This window comes from Ursus arctos, unplaced genomic scaffold (genome assembly GCF_023065955.2).
Source record: "Ursus arctos isolate Adak ecotype North America unplaced genomic scaffold, UrsArc2.0 scaffold_5, whole genome shotgun sequence".
In the NCBI taxonomy this organism is placed as follows: Eukaryota; Metazoa; Chordata; class Mammalia; order Carnivora; family Ursidae; genus Ursus; species Ursus arctos.
In genome coordinates this window covers 46,217,236-46,223,612 of record NW_026623067.1, presented here as the reverse complement: position 1 = coordinate 46,223,612, position 6,377 = coordinate 46,217,236, and the positions used below count along the sequence as shown (strand labels likewise).

The 6,377-nt window shown below is 43.2% G+C and overlaps 1 pseudogene; it reads right to left on the bottom strand.

Annotated features, from left to right (window-relative positions):
- Nucleotides 1-1,005: 1,005 nt before the first annotated feature.
- LOC113254900 (GTP-binding nuclear protein Ran-like) lies at nt 1,006-4,176 on the bottom strand (annotated as a pseudogene).
- Nucleotides 4,177-6,377: the final 2,201 nt, after the last annotated feature.

The window sequence follows — 6,377 nt, the reverse complement described above, 5'->3', positions numbered from 1 at the left end:
TAACAAACTACCACAAACTTAGAGGTATAAACAACACAAATCTATTATCTTACAGTTGTATAGGTTTTAGAAGTTTGACATGGGTCTCACTGGACTGAAATCAGTGGCACGGCTGAACTCCTTCTGGAGGCTGTAGGGGAGAATCTCTTTCCTTGCTTTTTCCAGCTTTTATAGGCTGTCCACCCTCCTTGGCTTGTGGTCCCCTCCTCTATCTTCAAAGCCATAACAGTGATCAAATCCTTCTCACAACCACCACTCTGACCTCCAGTAGTCAAGTCTCCCTGACTCTCCTGCCCCCCTCTTCCACCTTTTATTTTAAAGATTTATTTATTTATTTATTTATTTATTTATTTATTTTTAGAGAGAAAGAAGGACGCGTGCAGCAGCACATGACTCAGGGGAGGGGCAGAGGGAGAGAATCTCAAGCAGGCTCCCTGCTGAGCGTGGAGCCTGACCTGGGGCTTGATCCCATGACCCTGAGATCATGACCTGAGCCGAAACCAAGAGCTGGATGCTTAAACACCTGAGCCACCCAGGTGCCCGCCTTCCACTTTTAAGAGCGATTGTAACTACACTGGGCCAGTGTGGATAATCCAGCATAATCTCCCCATTTTGTTAGTTGATTAACAATTTTAATTTCATCTTCAGTCTTTATATATATATATATATATTTGAAATACAACTTTATTCAGATTCTAAGTGAAACAGAATGGGAATAACAGTAACAAACAAGATTTTATCACTGGATATTGTGATGTGACTATAGTAATCTTATATTTGAAACTCAGAAAGGAAACAACTGCATTCTAAAACAGCTAAATGTGCAGGTCCAAAAAATGAGGGTACTTTCACTCTGAAGCCCATTCATCTCTTTCAGCATCCCAAAGATGAAGCACATGTTCTGCTCAGCTATATAATAAAGTAGCAAACATACTGCACCACTGACATCACAGAACCGTTGCCTATAAAACTGGGCTTCTGATGCCGGGCTCCAGATGCACGTTCTCACAGGGCACCCTCCTTCTCCAGGAGAGCAGTTACCGAAGCAAGCTCTAGAACATGCTCATTCTGTGCTGCCAAAGCTGGGTCCGTGACAACCTCTAGGGGGCAAGAGCAGGCATGGCGACAAACTCTAAGCTAGGGTCTCCATTTAGGTCTCTAGCAAGCCATTGGAAGGGCTTTTCAAGTTGTAGTTACTTTTGGCAAAAATGTCATAGAACTGAAGGTTCTTCTTTCAGTGGAAAACAATAGATTTTGCCTTAACTTTCCTGTCCTTAATGTCCACTCTGTTGCCACACAGCACAATGGGGATGTTTTCGTATACCCATACCAAATCTCTATGCCAGTTAGGCACATTCTTGTAATCCTTGATGTTACATCAAACATTATAATGTCTTGGATCTCATAGCCATCTCTCAGCCCACCAAATTTCTCCTGACCAGCCATACCCCATACATACCTTTGTTGGTATGGAACACAAGGAGGTGGACCTCAGTACCCAAGGTAGCTACATGCTTCTCAAGTTCATCAGTCAGATGACGTTTCAGGAACATAGTTTTTCCAGTACCACCATCACCAACCAAAACAAGTTTGAACTGGACTTGGGGTTCTCCTAGGACAGCCACTGTGCTCTTCCAGAAGCATCTCTGGCCTACCTGACTGAGGGCTAGAAAGATGGCAGAAGTGCAATTCAAGGGAGGCCTAGGTGGCTCAGTTGGCTAAATATCTGCCTTTGGCTCCGGTCATGATCACAGGGTCCTGGGATTGAGTCCCATGTCAGGTTCCTTGCTTCTCCCTCTGCCTGCTACTACCCCCTGCTTGTGATCTCTCTCTCTCTCTCTCTCTGACAAATAAAATCTTAAAAAAGAAAAAGTGCAATTCAAATGCCCCCCAATTGCAGTCTTAATTCCTTTTTGCTACGTGAGGTAACATGGTCAGAGGTTCGTGGGATTAGGACGTGAACACCTTTGGAAGCGATTCTGCTGCTACCACAGAGGGTGTAAGCCTGGACCACTCTGTACCAGTCTTCTCCCCATCCGCACCCATACTCATTTCCAAAGGAGGAAGCTATCAACAAACAGGACAGTAAGGGTAAACCTCAGGAGATAAGGCAGGGTATGTATGGGAGAGAAGGAGAAGAAAGGGGGAGAGAACCCTCACAAGTCCTGGTGATAAAGAATTGCTGACTACCCCCATTCTTCCTTACTATTGATCAAATTCCTTTTCTGCTTGACCAGTTTGAGTTCAGTTTCTGTCACTTGCCACTAGCAGACTCCTGATTAAAGAAGCAGTCATTTATTGAGAGTCTAGTATATGGCAAGGCACTGTGTGAAACACTTGCATTTTTCTACTGCTCATAACCACACTGCAAAATATTAGTTTTTGCATTTTAAAAAGGAAGAACCTGGGGCGTCTGGGTGGCTCAATCAGTTAAGCTTCAGACTCTTGGTTTTGGCTCAGGTCATGATCTCAGGGTTCTGGGATCAAGCCCCCACTCGGGCTCTGCACTCATCCGGGAGTCTGCTTGAGGATTCTCTCTCCCTCTTGCTCTGCCCCTCACCTTGCTCATGTTCTCTCTCTCAAATAAATAAATAAATCTTTAAAAATAAATAAATAAAGATAAAAATGAAGACTTTAAGGATTGAAGTACCTTGCTCCAGGTCAGCCACTAAGGCTCCAAAGTAAGTCTGTCCAACGGATTTAAGCAGAGTTTATAGACAGAATTTGGAGCTTTCCTTCTGTGGGTCATTTCCTTCTGGAAGTCACCCCTAACTTTCTGTCCTATGGTCCTCCACCCAGAAAGACAGGTTTTCTACTGGTGTTTTAACTCTTCCTAACTAGGTCCTGACTCAGGCTAGAAGTCATCAAAACAGGAAACTGAGTCAGTCCCATTCATTTCTCCTAAGATCAACCCCCCTCCAGATTTTGCCGGCTCGTCTCTCTAGTGACCCCATTCTGAACTCCAAATCTGTATAACTAAGTGCTATCTAGATGTGGCCATTTGAATGCCTCAAGTTCAACATCCAAGGTGGACACTCTCTTTCTCTCAAAATATACTCTTCCTTCTCAATTTCTCTTGATCAGGTTCTTCTTTCAGTGGAAAACAATAGATTTTGTTTTTTTCAAGTAATCTCTACACCCAATGTGGGGCTCAAACCCACAATGCCAAGATCAAGAGTCTCATGCTCTTCCAACTGAGCTAGCCAGGCGCCCCTCTCAATTTCTTGTCTTAATGTATGATACAACCATCTAAGCCAAGCAGAGGGCAGATAGCCTTGACCTCTTGACTCCCTTACCAACAAAATCCTAGTGACTCTCTCTCCTTAACACCTCAATTTCATTCCCACTACAATTGTCTTAGTTCACTTCTTTTCCATTCTTTGCCAGTATTACTGCAACACTCTTAACTATCTCCCTAATTCTCAGTGTACCCCCGTCCTAGCTTTTCTTTACACTGTGGTCAGAGTGATCCTTCTAAAATATATGTATCTTCTCATAGGACTTCTCTTCAGTAATTCCTCATTGCCTCCAGGATAACATCCCGGATATTTAGTTTGATTGTCGAGATCTCTGTCTGCTACAGTGGCCTTTGCCTATCCCTCCACACACACTCCTCTACCACTGCTCACACACTAGCCCCTCTGTTGAAACACTCTTCCCTCCTTCATCCACCTAACGTTTAGTTATTTGTCAAAATAAGGAGGAGAATTTTCTGTATTTGCAGAGAATTTTCTGACATGTCTTTACGCAGGTCACAGCATTCATAATGCTATCTTGGTTTTAACTTCACTCTCTCCACACTAGGTGAAGAACTTCATGAAGGATGGGACTCCGTTTTCAGTATCTGTGTTCCCAGAGCCCAGGACAGTGCTGATATTAAATTCTCCGTAAGTACTTGTTGGCATAATGAAACAGCATACTTAAATAAGAGTAGTCATATTGTAAATGTAATTTGGGTATGCGTCTCCCCTAGATTTTTCCCTAGACAAACAATTTTAATTCTTCCAACCTTTCCTTTAATCACTTTGGTAAACATCCACAAAAAGAAAACAAACAAACAAACAAAAAACCACTGCACGTTCTTCACAATGAATTGAACTTGGACTGGGCATCCCTAACAGGTATCTCACACTCCTGCTTCTTTTCGTTCCTGGTTCTTTCCACTGCACTGACCATCGGGGTAATTGAATGATCTAAAAGTATCTCTAACAATTTTAGTAGGAAAAGGAACACAGTACACCTCATGTCATGTCATCAGGTTTACCAAATTCTTAAATATTACCTGGGAACAGCACCCACGTTTTCTATTTATCTAAGAGTTGCCCGTGAATAGGCAACTTTAGATAGAAACACGCAAACCTACAAATTCACAGAGTAAAAAACTCATCTATTTCAGAAGAGACAGTAACAAAAAAATATATAAAATAAAGGAAGATACAAAAATACCCTGGACATTCCTAATACGAAATAAATGTCTCTCTCAAAAGAAATGCACATCCATAAGGAGGTTAAATAGTGAAGAATTGAATCAAAGGCAAAGGTAGCATAAGAACACTACCAAAAAAAAAAAAAAAAAAGGACTCAAATATACAACTCACCTCTCTCATCAGACAACTAACTGCAACAATGTCAATTTTTTCTTGGCCACAAGAGAGCAAGGAATGGTGGGGTATAGTAGATTGGTCAGCTGGATAACTGTAGTGGGAAACTATTCACTAATGAATATTGATATTCCAAACTGTACCAACATGAAATGGGAGGTGTGGGTGGAATATATTCAAATAATTTATTTGACTCATGTGAGATAATTTGGAGTGGAAGAAAAGACTTATTAATACATAGAAGTAGCAACCTAAACTCAAATTGGACTCAAGATTTAAAAAAACTTCTACTAGTAGTAATAATAATACATGCAGTATTTTTCTAAATTGCTTTGCAACATTGTGCCACGTGAGGGCACCAAAGACTTAAAAATATTTTCACCATGTTTTCTGCTGAAATAAAAAGTTCCTCTAATTTCTTCAATGAATATTTATTGAGCATTGTTCATTTTTTAAGAACAAACAGATGTGATAAGGACACAAATACAAATCAAATATGATCAGTAGCCTTGGTGAATGAGTAGAAGTGGCCTTAATGCTGGCTGCTGAAGAGAATGTCGTATTTCACATTAATTACTGTTTTCATTTGGGGGTGCTGGGCCCATAATTATTGTCATTTGGTATAAGCATATTCAATCTAGCCTCGACATTACTTCTCTAACTAGGGCCCGGATTCCTGAGAGTCTCTGAGACTCTCGCAGGGTTGGTTCAGTTCACACTATTTTCATTATAATACCAACATGGTTTTGCTTCTGTCACTTCTATTTTCTCAGGCATCTGTAGTGTTTTCCAGAGACTTCATGACGTGATAATGTCATTGCTCTCCTCGGTAATGAAATGTGTTTGTAGATCGTGTTTTTAAAGAAATTTCTAAGGTACCGAGGTGATCACTCCCTCAGTGCCCTGGGGTTGGGGGCAGACGCACAAGACCGCAGGGTGTGCAGCGTCCCCGAATCCGTGAGCAAGTGAGGAGATTCTCTGTGCCCGCAGGGACCCTGCCCCCCCACGGCGATTCTGGGCACCTCGACACCCCCCCCCCAGCTACCCCCCTCCCCCGCCGCCACCCCTCCCCTCCTCCTGCACCAACTTTTCCCGCACCCGAAAGGGAATTCTCCTGTTTGCCCAGGTTACATCCTGGCTGGCGGTTCTAACCTGCTCCAGCACCTCCACACCAGGTCACTCCTCCCTGCCTGTGGCTGAGACGATCGTTGCTGCTATCTTATTTGCCATCTACATGTGTGACCTGCACACCAAGATACAGATCATCAACTGGCCTTGGAGTGATTTCTTCCTCTATCTGATCACCTCCATTGTCCTTGCTGAGAGAGGAAATACTCTAGAATCATCGCAAGGAGTACTGGGCCTAATCGATAAGTGCCTCTTCGGCTATGATGCTTATACGTCACCTTCCCCTAGAGGCAGTAAAGACTTACAGCCGCCCCCACTGACCCTGCGGATGGTCCAGTGTAGGTGAGCTCCCTTCATTTCTTTCTGTAGCCTGCAAAAAAACTTCCATGGAAATAACTCCTCCCCGCCCCTACAATACTCCCAGCCAACTCCCAGGCCCTTATTGAAGGGAAAGTGCCTTTATCATGAGACTGTCTTCTGACCTGCCTCTTGGTGTGGCCATCTTTATGTATGGGTGTGCCTATGCCCCCTTCCTTCTGCAGTACCCAAAAGGAGACACCTGTTCTGCCTGGACTATGTACCCAGTTAAGCCACAAAATTAGGGAGGAGGGAGCCTCAGATTTCAGATTCTAGGTCCCAGGTTGTGGT